This window comes from Dipodomys merriami, unplaced genomic scaffold (assembly GCF_024711535.1).
Source record: "Dipodomys merriami isolate MVZ:Mamm:240054 unplaced genomic scaffold, mDipMer1.0.p SCAF_36, whole genome shotgun sequence".
Classification (NCBI taxonomy): domain Eukaryota; kingdom Metazoa; phylum Chordata; class Mammalia; order Rodentia; family Heteromyidae; genus Dipodomys; species Dipodomys merriami.
Window position 1 is genome coordinate 7,255,459 of NW_027205159.1, and position 18,648 is coordinate 7,274,106.

Sequence of the window (18,648 nt, forward strand, 5' to 3'; positions counted from 1 at the left end):
GCCAGGCTGGGATGGAACAATGTGGCTTTCACCATTAACTACAGGGAAACAGACAGGTTTTTGTAAAGTGTCCTTAACTGTGTGCATTGGCTTTCACCAGCTGTTTATCACCTAGCTCCAGCCAGTCCTGAAGTCATGAGTTTTTTTGTTTTGCCCAGTCAACTTCCAGTTCCTCTTGTTCTTTTGGATCTGTCTCACTTGGGCCTGGAGAGTGACAGTGTCAGGCAGCCTGCATCTTCATTGCAGCGGGCTGCTCTGTGTGGCATCTGACCTCCCTCAGCATGTAGAACCTGGCTAAGAACTGTGAGAATCTGATGCTGCTCAACCACCAAGCTAAATATCTGTGAGTGATATTGATATGGTTTCTAAACAGGTAGTGAGCCTGGCCTCCTGTGTTCTGGGAGATTTAATTACTCAGCAGGAGTAGGGGGAAGATATAAAGGCCAGAGGTCACTTACTTCTAGGAGCCCTTCCAGGTGGGAGCCAATGTCCAGTGGGTGATGGCATGCATGGCCCTAGACTGAGGCTGGGCCATGGGCAGTGGAGACCAGAGGCTTGTGAACTAGCCACTCTAGATTGTATTCCTAAGAAGGCAAGTGGGCAAAATGTAAAAAAAAAAAAAAAAAAAAAAAAAAAAAAAAAAGGCAGGGAGGGATTTTAGGAAAGGTATGAGACTGGAATTTGTGTGTGTGTGTGTGTGTGTGTGTGTGTGTGTGTAGTACTAGAGCTTGAATTCAGGATCTGGGCTCTATCCTTTAGTTTTATCCCTCAAAATTGGTACTCTACCATTTGAGTCATAGCTCAACTTCCAGCTTTTTGGTGGTTAATTGGAGAAAAAAACATCACACAGACTTTCCTGTCCAGGCTGGCTTTGAATTGTGATCTTAGATATCAGCCTTTTGTGTAGCTAGGTTTACAGGTGTGAGCCACCGGTGCCCAGCTGGCTAGAATATTTTGATTGTATAACTTCAATACAACTTTACATATGCCACATTAAGCATTCCCTAAGTTTTGCACTTAGAAGTACAAATGAGCCTGGTTAGAGTTTTTTTTTAACCAACATGCTGATAGACTTTTTTTTTTGTCAGTTGTGGGGTTTGAACTCTGGCCTTGGGTGCTGTCCCTCAGCAATTCAGCTCAAGGCTCGCACTCTACCACTTGAGCTATTGAGCCATAGCCCCACTTCTGGTTTTCTTGTGGTTTACTGGAGATAAGTGTCTCATGGAATTTCCTGCCCAGGCTGGCTTTGAACTGTGATCCTCAGATCTCAGCCTCCTGAGTAGCTAGGATTATAGGCATGAGCCATAGGCACCCAGCTTGAAATATACATATAAATCCAAACTCACAGTAGCAAACTGTTTAATTTCCTCAAAGTTATTATCTTCTAATACAGGAAATGGAAAGTCAAATTATCATAGGGCCTTTTTCTTGCTCTTGGGAAGCTGCCAGTCTTTGCCAAAGCATGATGAAGAATTTGCATATTAAAAAATTCTCTGTGAATGCTTTTGGTTTCTGGGAGCAATGAACAAACAACACAGGGCATTAAATAAACAACAACTTACCAAGATATGCTCCAAAACAGATTGTGTTGGGGTACACAGGAATCTGTGCATCTACACAGAGCATCGTGTTGCTCTGTGTGGGGAGAGTCCCCAGGGGGTGGAAGCATGTAACCCATGGGGGACCATGGTGTGTCAGGGTGCTAGAAGTTCTGTATAGAATTGAGCCGAAGAGGCCATCCTTGAACCTGAAGGCAATGGGGACCAATTCTAAGGCAGAAACGGAGCCAAGTATAGTTGGCTCAGGTCTACAAGCTCTCGCTACACAAGAGGCTGAGATCTGAGGATGGCAGTTCAAAGCCAGCCAAGAAAAGAAAGACTGTAAGACTCTTATCTCCAAGAAACCAGGCAAAAGCCAGAAGTGAAGGCATAGCTCAAGTGGTAGAGAACCAGCCTTGAATAGAACAAGCCAAGCAAGAGTGCAAGACACAGAGTTAAATCTCCAGTAAAAACAGCCACACACACACACACACACACACACACACACACACACACACACACACACACACACACACACAATATAGGTGTGTAATGACAAGATTTTCACGAAAACACCTCCTTTTGATGAGGGGCTGGGGACCACCGGCAATGACCGGTCTAATCTTAGCTTATAAGTAACTGTAGACCAGAGGGAGCATGTTTCCCGGTAAGGTCTAGAAGCTCAGAGATGACTTCAGAGACTCATTTTCTCTACAGTACCACCCTCAGAGGTAGGTACCATCTGTGATGCCTGGGGTTCTATCCTCAACAGGACAAAGGGCAGAGCAATGGGTGGAGGAGGGGGGGCAGGTAAATTGGCCAGGAGCAAAAAATGGTGTCTGGGAATGTAGCAGTACCTACACTACCACCCCAGTCTCAAAGCCCAGGGCATGATGGAGCTTGGAATTCAGAACTCATTGTATTTCTTTCTGGAGCTCAGGAAGATAAGAGGGTGCTCACTTTTGAATGACTCCTCAGGGCTCCCACTTTGGATGGTTCTGCAGGAAGCCATGCATTTCACCCTCAAGGGATGAGAGCCAGCTGCCTGCTCCCAGGGCAGGGCAGGCAGGATTGCAATTGGGCAAGTCTCACTTGGGTGCTGTGAGAGCCAGTTCTGGCATGGGAACAAAGACATTTCCGAGTCCACTGTGTGATTCTGAGAGCTGAAGGCCCAAGGCCATGGAGGAAGGGGAACGAGAGATTCAAAGGAAATGGAAGCCAACCTGAAGGCAGATTCTCTGGAAAAGCAGAAGAGTTCCTTCTCTACCACTAGAGGGCAGCATGAGGAAGAAGGGCTAGGTGGGCTCCTGAAGCGTCCCAGCTTAGGCATGCATGGAAAGGACTCTGGGATGCCAGACCACATGATGTTTGGTTGCAATGGTGTATATGTTCATGGGATGCCCTTTTCCTAGCCGGCATTTAGGCAGCGCATAATTTCAAAGGTTTAATGTCTTAAGAGTTCATATTCCATGAGACAAGCATGTCCACTCTCTTCACTTCTCTTCAATTTAGTATTAGAATGCCCAGCAAGAGCAATAAGACAATATGTAAACATAGAGGGGATTCAAATAGGGAAAGATGAAGTAAAACTCTCCCTCCTTGCAGATGACACGATCTTGTAAAGAACCCCATGGACTCCACTCCTAAGGTAGTTGAGCTGATTCAAAACTTTGGCAAAGTAGAAGGATACAAAATTAACCCTCAAAAATCAATGGTTTTCCTGTATGCCAATAATGAGAAGCGCGGGGCTAAAATCGGGAAAGCAACTCCTTTTGTAAAAGTCCCACAAAAAATAAAATACCTAGGAGTGAAGGACCACTATGATGAAAACTTTAAAAACCTGAAAAGAGAAATTAAAGCAGAACTAAAGAAGTGAAAAAACCTCCCATGCTCCTGGATTGGGAGGATCAACATCATGAAAATGGCAATACTTCCAGAGGCTATCTATAAATTCAATATGATACCTATCAATATCCCAACCTCATTCTTCAAGGAAATAGAAGAAGCAATCCAAAAATTCATATGGAACAATAAAAGACCCCGAACAGCAAAAACAATCCTTAGCAGAAAGAAACAGTGCTAGAGGAATATCAATACCAAACTTCAAACTCTACTACAAAACCATAGTAATCAAAACAGTTTGATACTGGCACAAGAACAGACCTGAGGACCAATGGAATAAAACTGAAGACCCAGGGCTGGGAAGGCGGCTCAGTGGTAGAGCGCTTGCCTTGCATGCTCGAGGCCCTGGGTTCGATTCCTCAGCACCACATAAGCAAAAAGAAAAAAGCCGGACGTGGCGCTGAAGCTCAAGTGGTAGAGCGCTAGCCTTGAGCTGAAGAGCTGAGGGACAGTGCCCAGGCCCAGAGTTCAGGCCCCATGACCGGACCCCCCCCCCAAAAAAAAAAGAACTGAAGACCCAGAAATGAACCCACAGACCTATGGCTACCTAATCTTCAATAAGGGGGCTAAAAAATAGAATGGAAGAAAGACAGCCTTTTCAGTAAATGATGCAGGCAAAATTGGTAAAACACCTGCAGAAAACTAAAACTAGATTCTTATATATCACCCTGCACCAGAATCAACTCCAAATGAATCAAAGACCTCGAAATCAAAGCAGACACTCTGAAAACATTACAGGATGGAATAGGAGAAACTCTAGGGCTCCTTGGCACAGGCCAAAATTTTCTTAATAAAGACTCAGAAACACAACAAATCAAAGAAGGGTTGGACAAATGGGATTGCATGAAACTGCAGAGCTTTTGCAAGGCAAAGGACATAGCTAACAAGATCAATAGAAAGCCCATGGATTGGGAGATTTTCACTAGCTACACAACGGACAAGGGTCTCATATCTAAAATATACTTAGAACTCAAAAAAATTAAATCCCCTAACAACAAATCATCAAAGAAACAACTGCCCGATTAATAAGTGGGCTAAAGGCTTAAAGAGAGACTTCTCTGAAGAGGAAATAAGAATGGCCAGTAGACACATGAAGAAATGCTCAACCTCTCTAGCCATAAAAGAAGTGCAAATCAAAACAATGTTGAGATTCACCCCAGTTAGAATGAGTATAATCAAGAACTCTAATAACAATAGATGCTGGAGGGGATGTGGACAGAAGGGAACCTTACTGCATTGATGGTAGGAGTGTAAACTTGTTTAACTACTTTGGAAAGCAGTATGGAGGTTCCTCAAAAGACTACACATAGAGCTCCCCTATGACCCAGCAATCTCACTTTTGGAGATTTACCCAAATGATCACAAACAAGACCATACTACAGCTAACTATGTTTATTGCAGCATTATTTACCATAGCTAAGATATGGAACCAACCCACATGCCCCTCAGTAGATGAATGGATCGAGAAAATGTGGTATATCTATACAATGGAATTCTATGCCTCCATGGGAAAGAATGACATTGCCCCATTTGTTAGGAAATGGAAAGACATGGAAAAAAATATATTAAGTGAAATAAGCCAGACCTAAAGAAACATAGGTCCCATGGTTTCCCTTATTTGCAATAACTAGTATATGTCTAGGACAAGGAGAAGAGGTCAAAAGCTATGCATATATGACCATATAACTTGATGCTAAGCGAAATGAACCCCAATATAGGGACTCAAGAGGTTTTATCTTTGTTGCTATTCTTTTTAATGTACTTATAATGTACTATGTGATTTTTTTTGTTTCTTTGTATGTTCTTCCCCCATGGTACAACTCCTGTTGTCACTGTATTTGATTCCGGTGTCCTGCATCTTGTATATGCATTTTTCTAATTTGGAGAGGAGAAGGGAAATAACAAAATGCTGAAATAAGGATACAGGATGACCCATTATAACAATGAGATGTACAAGACAGTATGTTGAAAATGAACTTTACAACTTTGCAGGGGGGAGGGGAGAGGAGGAAAGAGTTGGGGGGGGTGGGGAGGAAAGGGACGGTAGGGGATAAATAAAGGTGAGTGTAATAATGTGCGATAGGAAATGGACTCATTACCTTACTCATGTAACTGTAACCCCTCTGTACAACATCTTTACAATAAAAGATATCTATTAAGAAAAAGAAGATAAATGGTATAAAGACAAAACATACAAAAATAAAAGAGTTCAAGTTGCAGCTATTAAGGAAGTTGAAATCTGAGGATTGTAGTTTAAAACCAGCCCCAGAGAAGGAATGTCTGTGAGACTCTTATCTCCAATTAACCAGTAAAAAGCTAGAAGTGGAAGTATGGCTTAAGTAGTACAGTACCAGTCTTGTACTAAAAGACTAAAGGATATCATCCAGGTCCTGATGTTAATTCTAGTACTGGCGAGCACACACACACACACACACACACACACACACACACACACACACACACACACACTTACTTTGTTCTTTTGACCTGCTTTAGCATCATGTGCTCAGGTGGCTCTGCCTTCAAAGTCACCTTGGTGTGTGGGGGCCAAGGTCTCTTTGGGCTCTCCCTGCCACCACAGTGTCAGCTGGGGAGCTGTTGTATCCTATCTTGAATTACTAAAGCAAGAAGAACAGTAGACAAGAAAGGGTAGATCATTCTAGATGGGCAGTGTGTGTGAGTGTGTGTGTGTGCATGTACCAATACTGAGGTTTGAACTCAGGGCCTAGGAGCTGTCTCTTAGCTTTTTCACTCAAGCCTTGAACCAAAGCTCCACTCCTGGCTTTTTGCTAGATAATTGGAGATAATAGTTTCTCAGGCCTTTCTGCCCAGGCTGGCTGGCTTCAACCCCTCATCCTCAGATTTCAGTTTCCTGAGTAGCTAGGATTATAGGATGGGCCACCAGTTCACAGGCATGTGACAAGATAACAATTAGTCCTACAAAAGTCCTCTCAGGGGTCCCTTGATTAGCTGGCCATGAACAGCTCTGCACCTGATAGTTCAGCTCAGGTAGAGGGCTCTGAGCCTCCCCAACTAGGGACAGAGAGAACTGGGGTTTCTGAGGAGAGGGTAGGGTCCATGGAAAGGGCTGTGAGGGTACCAGGAAACAAGGACAAGGGATTAATTACCTTTGAGGGTCAGGCATGTCTAGCCTGTTGGAGTACAGCATTCCAGAATAATTGATCTAGGTTTCTTTGGTATAGTGGAGACCCGTGCACCCGGAGGAGCAAGCTGTGCAAACCCTGGCATTCTGAGGAGCATAATTTCCCTTGCAGAAAGGATTGTTGCTGAAGTGAGCATTAGATTTGCAAGGAGCCAATACGTAGGCATCTCCAAAGTGCAGATGTTTGAGGAAGGGAAACTGAGGCCTGTGAGGTTAGGAGGCTTTCTCAGGCCACAGGGTTGTGTGGGGTGAGTTTCAGGCTCTGTCCTCTGTTTGAACCAAGCTGTGATCTTGGGAGCTACAAGACAAGCCAGTTACTCAGTCCACTTCCTCTGCTGGCTCTGACCCTTTTCAGGGCCTCCCACTGCCCTGATTAAAACTCACTTTCCCAGGGTTTCAACAGATCCCGACTGACACCCTCCTTTTCCATGGCCTTGGGCTCCTTTCTCAGTGTGTGGCGGTAGCTTTGAAGCCTGGCTTTGCACCAAGCACAGATAAGGGCAGCCTCCTCCCTTCCCCCCAAGGCTCACACCTGCCCGGGTCTTTTCGGATATGAGCCTGGGTGACCAGCCTCAGCTCTCTGGAGTCATTGTTCTGGATCTCCATTGTAGGATGCTGTCAGAAATGGGCCACCTTCTTTTTGCCTCAGCTCAGGGACAATGCAAACTCCTCTGGCATGGCTGGGCTGTATCCTCAAGCATATAGGGCCCCATATTAGTATTACATTTGGGAATCAAAAGTGTGTGTTTTTCTTTTTCTTTTTGTAAAGTACCAGAGTAAGTTTATTTGAAAGTGAAAGGAAAGCCATAACAGAAAGCAGCTCCCCATTTGAAGAGGAGTCCAATGGAGTCCTTTTTGAGAGAGGTTTAGTAGTAGAGGACTCCTCTCACTTCTCCTCTGCTGGGCTTTGCACTGATTGCTTGAAGGCTTCTGCATGTGCTGCCCTGGCTCTTTTGATTGGTTGAGCAGGCACCCAGGGAGTTATGGAAAGAAGAAGCATTTGCACAGGAACATCACAGCATTATGGGAAGAAGGATTTGATCAGGAGTCTGACGTCCTGTGAGGATGGAGATTTCTTTAAGGTGGAAGCTAACACATTCTCCTTGATAAAGTCGAGGAATTCATTGTGGAGCCTGTAACAGTAGAATTTTAGGGGTGGGTTTGTTTGTCTTTGGGATGTCTAAAACCAATCAAGAGAATTGAACTGGAGGAGAGCCCGCTCACACACAAGCACTGTTGTAAGGTTCATTGGTAACACACTGATAAATACTCCAGGACGCGTGTCCACTGGGCAGCATCAGGTGGCATATAATCACTCCTAGGAAGGTAAAGGACTAACACATATTTTTCTACAACCCAGAGCCCAGAGCTCTTTCCAGTATGGGGCAGAGCAACCAGAAGATGGCATAAAGCAAGATAGAGAGGCAGCCCTCTTAGGGATGCAGGCTGATCTAAAGCAAGATCTGGTCATTGTAATCCTTCATGGTAATTGAACAAAAGAATACAGGCAGCAAAGGCTTATTTTTGTTGTTGTTATATGTTTGTTTTTGTTTTCCCCAGTTGCTGCATTCAGCATTTTATTTACTATTACATTGGAAAGCTCTTCATGTAGTAGTGAATAGAGTATTTTTGATATTGTGTAATGCCTGGAAAGAGGCAGGGCTGTGAAAAGCATCTCTGATGACAGGTGGGGCCTTGAAATGCTGATCAGGTCTTAAGAGATCTGCTCACAGGAATGGGAGTGGGTTACTAATAAAAAAGATGATCCTGCTGGGTGTTAGTGGCTCATGCTTATAATCCTAGCTACTCAGGAGGCTGAGATGCAAGGATCATGGTTCAATGCCAGCCTAGGCAAGAAAGTCTATGAGATGCTTATCTCCAACTAACCACCTGAAAACTGGAAGTAGTGCTGTGGCTCAGAGTGGTATAGTGTTAGCCTTGAGCAAAAAAGCTCAGGAGGACAGAGCTTAGGCCCTGAGTTCAAGCGCTATGATGGACCAAAAATAAAAAAGCATGACCATGGTCCCTCTTATTTTCTTCTCCTCTACTTCTGCCTTTCATTAAGGGGAGACACAGCACAAAGGCCTTGACCAGGTGGAGCTGCCACATCATGCTGTCAGAACAGAACAGGCAGTCAACAGGAAGGTTGATCTCCAAGCACCCTGACAACCCCACTGGAAATCACATATCACATGATGTCTCAGCTCCCTATTGCTGCTATAACAAAGCAGCAGGAGCTCAGTGAATTAAAACAATAACTTTTTTTTTCTTTCTCACAGTTTTGGAGGCCAAAAGTCTGAAAGAAAAGTGTTAGTGGGGCCACAGTTCCTCTGAAGTTTTGTGATGGGGAGGGGCAAGTCCTTCCTTACCGCTTACAATCTGTGTTCATTCCAGTCATATTTTTCTTTTTGGTCTGTAGGTGCATTGCTCTGTGAGTGTGTCCATATAATTTTCTCTCTGTCAGTATGCCCAGGTGTGTTCTCACATGGCTATGAGGATGCAGGCTATGTCAGGGGAGGGGCTCACTACCAGCTCTTCTTATCTAAGGACACCTGCAACAGCTCTGTTTCCAAACAGGATTACATTCTTAGGTACTGGGGGCTAGGAGATGAACATGATCATTTACAGTGGGGAAACATATAGTTGAACATAAGACAAAGAGTAATTCGGGCTTCTAATCAGTAGACCTAAATAAGATCTACTGTTTACCTGGTTAATCTAAGTGGGTCCAGTGGCATGCCAGGGCCCTAAAAAGTGGAAGAGGGAGGCAAAGCAAGGATGCCAGAAACAGACAATCCCACATTGCTGGCTTTGGAGAGGGAGGAATGGCTAGGAGCCAAGGAATGTGGACGCCCCCAGGATCTGGAAAAGGCAGCCCAACTTCCGCCCCTGGGGCTTTTGAAATGAATGAGGTCTTCTCAGCAACTTGGTTTTAGCGCAGTGAGTAGTCCCCTGCAAAAGTCCTAGCCTAAACAGATGTAAGATACACTGAAATGTTTCAAGCCATTCACTCTGTGGTAACTTATAGCAACTGTGGGAGACTAATAGAACGGTGATGCACCACATAGTTGAGAAAACAGATTTTATTGCTCCATTAAAAATTGTTTTTTTTCATAATTTTCTTTTATACTACAAATGAACATACTCCACATGGCCATTGTTTGCCAGGTCCAAGCCCCATGACTAGGTTTATGGTAGTTTCTGAATCACAGATAAAAGAGGTTTTGCTCAGGAAGCCACTTTCTCTTTGCTTCAGAGTCACAATTCTCTGGACCACTTCCAGGTGCCTGAACATGGGGTGCCCACTTTATAACAGATCTTACTTTGGTTTTCAGTTAAAGTTTTGTTTTGATGGAAGGCAGAGGAATGCTTTCTTGCCTTGTGTTTGTTTATCTAGCGTGGTGATTCTATGTTTATGTAGAAAAAGCTCTGGAAAGTAACCAGTACTTCAGATGAAGAAATCCAACTGGTAAGGTTTGAGCTGCCTGTACAAGCAGACCGCAGAGGTAGCATAGGCTCACTTCCAAATCACTGCCAAAAAGTGAACAGAATAATAAAGTGGTTTCCCAGTACCTGCAGAAGGCACATTAACACTGGACTGCAGACTCATAGGTTTATAAGAGCAAAACCCACTATGCACCACAGAAACAAACAAAACAAAACGAAAAACCACTAAATGTGACACAGAGGCCTTACGTGTACACACAGGATGTAGGTGGATTGCTCTCTGTAGAGCTGCTACAAAACTTCAATTTATAAGGGTGCAATATCCAGGGAGCACAAAAAGGCTAAGTGCAGTCCAGTGAACACAATAAAGCCAGGTCCACCTATATATTAAAATCTCTCGGACCACGTATTTTCTACATGCTGAGTGCTTGAAGGAACAGTCTAGATCTTACCTTTGCTTTGTCTTAAATGTAGAGACATGAACATTTTTAGATTCTCACTAAATACTTGGTAAACAATGGAGGTTGAATGATTTCTTTCACTCTCCTGCTGTCTTTCCCTCCCTCCCTTTCTTTTTTCATTCCTTCTCTCCTTTTACTACTCCCTTCCCTTCTTTTCCCTTCCCTCCCTCCCTCCCTCCCTCCCTTCCTTCCTTCCTTCCTTCCTTCCTTCCTTCCTTCCTTCCTTCCTTCCTTCCCTCATTCCTTTCTTCCTTCTCTCTGTCTCTCTCTTCCTTCCTTCTTCCTTCCTTTCCTTTCTTTTCTTTTTTCCCATTTTTTTCATGATACTGAGGCTTGAACTCAGGGCCCTGTACTTTGCTTTCTTGCTCATAGCTGGTGCTCAATTACTTGAGCTACATCTTCAGCCTGTCTTTTTGCTGGTTATTTTGCAGATGGGATACCCTGTACTTTTCTGGCTGGGCTGCTTTGGAACCATGCTCTTCCAGGTCTCAGCCTCCTAAATAGCTAGGATTACAGCCATGAGCTACCAGTGCCAGCTGAGGATGATTGCTTTCTTGAGATGCTGTTTCACACCTTTCCTGGGTCTCTGTATTGTTTTCTTTTCTCCTGGCCTCTTGCCAGTCCCTTATCAGTCTGTAACTAAGCTTCTGGAGACAGAACAAAGTACTTCAGGTGTGGTCCAATTAGTCTGTGAACTGTGAGGTAATGCTTCTCTCCATAATGAGACTTTGTTCTTACCTGGCCCCTTGCAGAAAGAATCCACTTTGTAGAGTAGCTAGGTGTGCGTGCGCATGCGCATGCACACGCACAGACACACACATGTGCACACACTGAACCAAAGTTCAGAAAACACAGAACTGCCAGCCATGTGTCCTCACATTTTCCCCCCAGGTATTCACATAGCAAGACAATATGTTTCTAAAGAAAACTCATAATGTTACCGTGAAATTTTAGAGTTCCTTCTCTTGGGTATCCAAGTACAGGTGGAAACTTGAGCACCTCTTATAATATTCCCACGGGAGTGCCACTCTTGCTTTTGAACATGGCCTACTTTGTTGAAGTGTAAGACCAGGAGCTTTGGGGGAAAGTTCCTACAAAGACCAGAGGGTGGGGCTTTGGAAATAGGATCCAGAGTGACATCAATGAGACAGTGTCCAGGAATGTGGCTACCATGCAGAAAAAACCGAAGCAGGATTTGTGTGCAGTACAGTGTAATTTTTCTAGAAGAATCAAGTAATCATTAGAAAATATCAGATAATGGGGAGATCCTGACCTTTTCTCATAATGGTTCTGTGGATTATGATCTACTAGTATATAATCTAACAGTGTCAAGGTCAAAGGAAGGAGAAGCAGGATTTGCATTAGCACAAATAAAAGCTGAGGTGTCTGAGTTCAATCTAGAGGATTATTGACTAAAGTTTTTGTTTTTGTTTTTTGGTTGGTCGTGGGGCCTGAACTCTGAGCCTGGGCGCTGTCCCTCAGATCTTCAGCTGAAGGCTAGCACTCTACCACTTGAGCGTCAGCCCCACTTCCAGCTTTTCCTGCTTATGTGGTGCTGAGGAATTGAACCCAGGCCCTCATGCATGCAAGGCAAGCACTCTACCACTGAGCCACCTTCCCAGCCCTCTTGTCTAAAGTTTTAAGGTTAGGATATTGGAAGGAAATTGTTGACATAAATCCTGATAGAAAACCCTGACTCAGAGAAACAAATGTAACATATAATGCAATGTAGTTTTCTCTCATATGTATGTGAAATTTAGAGTTTTCTTTCTTTCTTTTTCTTTCCTTTGGTGGTACTGGGGTTTGAACCAAACACCTTGAGCTTGATAGGCAAGTACATTACTACTTGAGGCATATTCTTAGCCCTGGCACCTAGATTTTTTAAAATTTTATTTTATTGTAAAGATGCTGTACAGAGGGGATACAGTTACATGAGTAAGGTAGTGAGTACATTTCTTGTGGAGCATTGCTACCTCCTCCTTTGTTGCTCTCCCACTATCCCTTCCCTCTCTCACATCCCCCACCCCAGAAGTTGTGAAGTTCATTTCCAACATAGTGTCTTGTGAGTATCATTGTTGCAATGGGTCATCCTGTGTCCTTGTTTCAGCATTTTGTTATTCCCCTTTCCTTCCCCAAATTAGAGAAATTTATATACAAGATGCAGGGTCCCAAAATCAAGTACAGTGACAACAGGGGATGTACCATAGGGGGCTACATCTCCTCCAGCATCTGTTGTTATTAGATTTTTTGATTATAGCCATTCTAACTAGGGTGAAGTGGAATCTCAATGTGATTTTGACGTGGTACCTAGGTTTTATTTTATTTTATTTGTGAACATATTGTACAGAGGGGTTACAATTACATGGGCAGGATAATGCATACATTTCTTACCAAGCATTGCAGCCTCCTCCTTTGTTTACCCTTCACATCCCTTCCCAGCCTCCCCCTCCCCCCCCAATCCTACCCCCCACCCCCCCTCACCGACGTTGTAAAGCTCGTTTTCAACATGACAACTTGTACTTCTCATTGTTGCAACAGGTGGTACCTAGGTTTTTAAAAAGATATAAACGTATATTGCAGCATGTATACTGCAACATGTGCACATGTACTATATCAGACTGGTTGGATGTCATTGTCCCCAGTGTTTTGATATCTCCTCTGAGTCATTTCAGAATGATAATATCTCATTTTGTATCTGGCATAGTGTGTACCATCAACAGTACAGTACAACATGAATGAATTGTGATTTTAGAAAATTAGTCACAAGTTTGTTTTTTTTTAAATCACATTGAAAAAGTTCTGTTGTCTGTAAATTTAAGTGATGTTGGCCTTGAAAGAAAAACTTTAATAAAAATGGACCTTGAGAGTTTGTAAAGTCAAAACAAAAATTGAAAAAAGACATACAAGTAGGAGGGGAGCTTTGTGAGGGAAGCGGGGTGGTGGGAAGGGGGACAGGAACCAAAGAGGAGCATAAGCAATACCTCAATATGATTGAAACGCATGGTATGAACATCTGAATGTGCTGTAATGAGCCAGGTATGGTGGCTCACATCTATAATCTTAGCTATTCAAGAGGCTGAGATCGGAGGGTTGCAGTTCAAAACTAGCCCAAACAGTCAAATTTATGAGATTTTTAAATTTCCAATTAACCAGAAAAAACTTGGAAGTGGATCTGTGATTTAATGGCAGAGTGCCAATTGGGAATTGGCTAGGTTAGAGTATGAGGTCCTGAGTTCGAGCCCCAGTACCAGCACACACACAAGAAAATGTCAGAATGAAGCCCATAGAGTTTTAGAGTCACTTATAATAGAAATTATATTCGAATTAATAAATCTAAAATTTAATTTTAAATGAAAAAATAATATTTTTCTGTCATTTGGAAGTGGAAGCTAATAAAGCTTCCATAATAGTAATAAAGGTTGACTAGTCACTGGCATATTTTCCAAAAGTTCCTATAGATTTAAAGCTGCCAATGGTGGCTTCTTTCTGTTTTATCACCACATGCATAAGTGGTTTAATTCACTAAAGTTTTTCAAATTAGAGCTTTTTTTTTGAGGGGGGGGTCCAGGCGTGGGGCATGAACTCTGGGCCTGGGCGCTGTCCCTCAGCTCTTCAGCTCAAGGCTAGTGCTCTACCACTTGAGCCTCAGCACCACTTCCAGCTTTTTTTTCTTTTTGCTTATGTGGTGCTGAGGAATCGAACCCAGGGCCTCATGCATGCAAGGCAAGCGCTCTACCATTGAGCCACCTTCCCAGCCCCTCAAATTAGAGCTTTTTATAGGCAAGAAATATTACTTGTTATGACCACTGCTACTAGATGTGTCAGTCTTCTACTGTGTAAAAAAGTGCTTGTGCCAGACTAAAGTGAGCCCTGAGTCCTTGGTTGTTCAAAATAGTTTCCATGATAGATGAGTGATAATACAACCTTCAGCCACTTGTGAGGTTTACAGACAAATGCAGTCAAGAAAATCCTAACGATACTGTCAAAGCTGCTGGTAGAAGGTCACGGATTGGACCAAGCAGGCTGAACCACACAGAGTGTGAGGCAAGAAAAAAAATTCAATTACACACATCCTGGACTTTGTATCAATTTTGATTTATTAAAAGATTGTGCTATGCATTATTTGTCTTGATGACTGAGGTTTTGGAGTTTTTTAAAAAATTTTCAGTTTAGGCAAATGAAGCAGCCTACTCTTAGCACCGGGCACCACCCCCTTTGGCAACCCCCTGAAATGCTATAAATGGATCCACAGAGACAATCAGGAGTAGAGGACAGATTGATATAGCAACAACAGCAGCAGCAGTAGCAGCAGCAGCAGAATACAACTCTGTTCTCTGAAGAGGGTAACCTGAGATTGTCTGAAGTAGGATCACCAGGCACAGGAGAAGGAAGCCAGGCAGAGAGCAGCAGGTGTTTTACAAATGAATGTGTGCTATAGTTTGGGTAGGATTTTAATTTCCGTCTCAAGGGTCCATGACCTTATATTGTTGGCTGCTAGATCCTTGGACACTGTGAGTTGCTCACACTTTTAGTCTTAGCTACTTGAGAGGCTAATATCTGTATCTGATCATAGTTCAAGGCCATCTTGGGAAAAGTCCATGAGAGTTCATCACCAATTTACCAGCAAAATGCCTGAATGGAGGTATGGCTCTAGTAGTAGAGTGACAAGCATGAGCAAATACACCAAGCAATCATGAGGCCCTGAGTTTAACCTGGGTGCAATGGTTCACACCTGGCATCCCAGTTATGTGGGAGGTATAGGTGGGGGGATCTTGGTCCAAGGCAATCCTTGGGCAAAAATGCGAGACTCTAACTGAAAAATAACTAAAGCAAAAAAAGGGCATGGCTCAAGGGGTAGAGCACCTACTAAGCAAGCTGGGGCCCAGTTCCATCCGAGAGGAATGGAGAGGCCATGAAAAGAGCAACAAATTGAAGATGGAAAAAAAGAATAAGAAAATTAAAGAATCAATCTAGATATCATGAAACTAACAAGCAACTCATCAGAGAGAAGCATAAACAGGAAATAATGGAGAGGAAATAATGGAAGAAATAAAGAAACATGGCTTGGAATCAAAGGACACATTGCTTGATGAAAAGGGCCTATCATGCATCCTACCCCAAGTCTGAAAATGATTTACAATAAGATATGTCATTAAACATTTCTTTAAATTCAAGATATAGAAGACTCAAAGCAATTTCAGAGACAAGCAATGTCTACTGATGATAAATGAAGAATCAGAATAGCATTAGTGTTAGCTTAGTGTTAGCATTAGCTTAGTCTTCAGAGAGAAAAAACAGTGAAGATTGGCTTCCAAAGACTTATATCCTAGAAATCTATCTTTTATCCTAGAAACTCACACTAAGGGTGAGTTAATGTGAGTCTACAATGTGGACCATTAAGATATACAAGAGTTAGAGAACTTCCGTTAAGGAAGAAATCTCTTTGGAAGCTACTATAGGAGCCCTGGAAGTAGGGGAAATAAACTAGAAATCACTGCCCTGGTTATCCCTTCAGGAAGAATGGATGCATCAGGATCCTTGTACAACTGAAGAGATGGAGAAGAGATTGGTACAATCCATTTGGGTGTGATGTAGTGATGAATGCACCTAAATTCACACAACAGGGTAACTGCTCACTTTCAGGAAAATGAAGTTGTATGCAAAAAAAGAAAAGGAAAATGTAGTAGTGCTTGAGAAATTTCATAAAGTAATCATGGGACCTGGTGTGACTTGTCTGTGAATAGCTTTTACAAGCGTTGTTATGTAAACATCGAACGCCAAAATTTTATTGGCATTCTAACACGGGTGGGAGCTGTGCTAATATGGAAAGGACAGAAATACAGGGGGTGTAACTGAGTGAGGGCAGTCTTGAATGGTTAGCAGAGGGGATGGAAAGAGGCCTCCCAGACCCTGCAGATGGAAGGCAAAGGTAAGGCTTCAAATAGAAGAAGCAAGCTAAGGAAACTCGTGTGTGGTATTCCAGTAGGAAGGAAAGGCCAAAAATATGTGTTTTACTTGGGACATGGGAGTGGCCTTGGGGCGTAGAAAATGCCAAAGAGATTCTAGTGCTTTTCATCAAAGGCCTTGTGGGATGATTTGACTTTAAAATATGTGCATATATTAGTTTGATAGGGAAAAAAAACCCAAGCTAAATTAGAAAAGCAAGAGAATGCAGATTCCTAAGAGCAGGGCACAGAGCCATGGCAGGTCTGAAATGCACAGAACCATGACAAGACTTCAAGATAGAGTGGGGAGTTCAGACTGAGCAATTCCTCAGTGCCCACGGGGAGGTGAGAATGTTCAGTGACAGCCGTATCCTCCCAGTGACATGCAGGGACCTCACTTTTGTGACTTCAATGCTTCTGTTGTGAAACAACGGCTTTCCAATCATGCTACTGCCATATTGCCTTAAAATAAGATATACATACATATATATATAGTTATCTATTTATAGATTAATTCTAGCTTCCACATATGAGGGGTGGTATCCAAGTATACAGAAGTGTATTAACCAAAACATGGTAGATTCAGAGGAGAATTCAAACAATCTAATTCCTTAGGAAGGCTAACTCACAGTCTAACCAAATAAATACCGGGAATCAGGCACTCAAGCATGGAAAGGTGGGATTAAAGACAGAAAGGTGGACAAATGAATAGAGGAAGGAGGAAAATAGTCATAAAATTCAATGCATATTCTACAAAATTAAGAAAATAGAGGGAAAGGGTAGGATTGTAAGGGATGGGAGAGAATGAGGAAAGGAGCAACATTGATCAAAATACATTCTATTCATATGCTACTTTACTGAATGGCAACTCCTTTGGACAACTGATTAAAGATAATATTTTTTTTTACAAAGAGTAGATGTAGAGTCTTCAGGCTGTGGGTGTGGCTCAAATAATAATGTACCTGCCTAGTAAGAACAAGACCTTGAGTTCAAACCCCAGTACTACCAAAATAAAAAGTAGTGTTTCTTAAAAAATAAAAAACGTAAAATATAGCTTGATGTTGGTGACTCATACATGTAATTCTAGCTATTCACAAGGCAGCCCAAGCAAAAAAAATGATCATGAGATTTTTAGCTTCAATTAACCAGCAAAAAGTTGCAAGTGTTGCTCAAGTGGTAGAGAGTCCCAGCCTTGAGTGGAAAAGCTAAGGGACAGAGCCTAGGCTCTGAGTTCAAGCTTCAGTACTAGCACAGACCCAAATGTCAGGTGCAATTGTTACCCTGAAATCCATTATTTCACACAATTAATAAAAAACGAAAAACTACAAGAACCATATGAACATGTCTCTAGGGTAGAGAATAATAAAGATAATAAAGATCCCCATGTTAGCCTAGGTGGATGAGAATCAATTATACATTTGATTAAACAGATTACAGTTCCTTCAAAGTTAAGTAGTCTTTTTTCCCCCTTGAATATTGATCTCAACTTTGTAAATGAGGTTTGCTGGTTTAGCGCATGCTGCAAATGACCCTGAGCCAACCAGTACAGGGCAAGTGGACCCTTTCCTTCTCTCTCTAGCTCCAAGTCCTAGGGGTTGTGCATCATTTCCATGCACACGCACAGAAGAAATCTCTCTCATCCTTACTGCTTTCCCCTTGGGCCCACCACACACACGGAATGTTGTGAATATTTAATTAACCCTAAGCTGATGATGTATCTGCAGCTACATATTCTCGACATATTTCTGCTTCTGTATGAATGGTGCTTTCTGATAAGTCTTGGGAGAGATCAGTCTGAAAAAAGAAAGTGCTAAAGAATGCTTACTTTAGAAGACTTGAAATAGGCAATTCTCATAGCTAATATTGACAGAAAGAAGAGCTACAGAACAAAACCGACAAAGAGCCATTCTGGCTCTTTCCATGCTAACCACATCCTCTTCTGTTACCTGTCCCTTGGGTCAGGGAGTCTAAACCTCTTTTGCTGTTTTACTAGGACTCCTGGAATCTGAACTCTGGCCAGGGGCTGGAGTTCAGAGGGGAAGGAAGACAGGTGGGCAGAGGATGTATTTTTCAGTCACAACACCACTTCATCTGGCCCCAAGCTTGCTCTGGGCGCCAGTAAAATGACTGTTCCCTGCTATAACAAAATACCCTAGGCTGTGTAAATGTATCAAGAAGAAAGTTCTATTTTG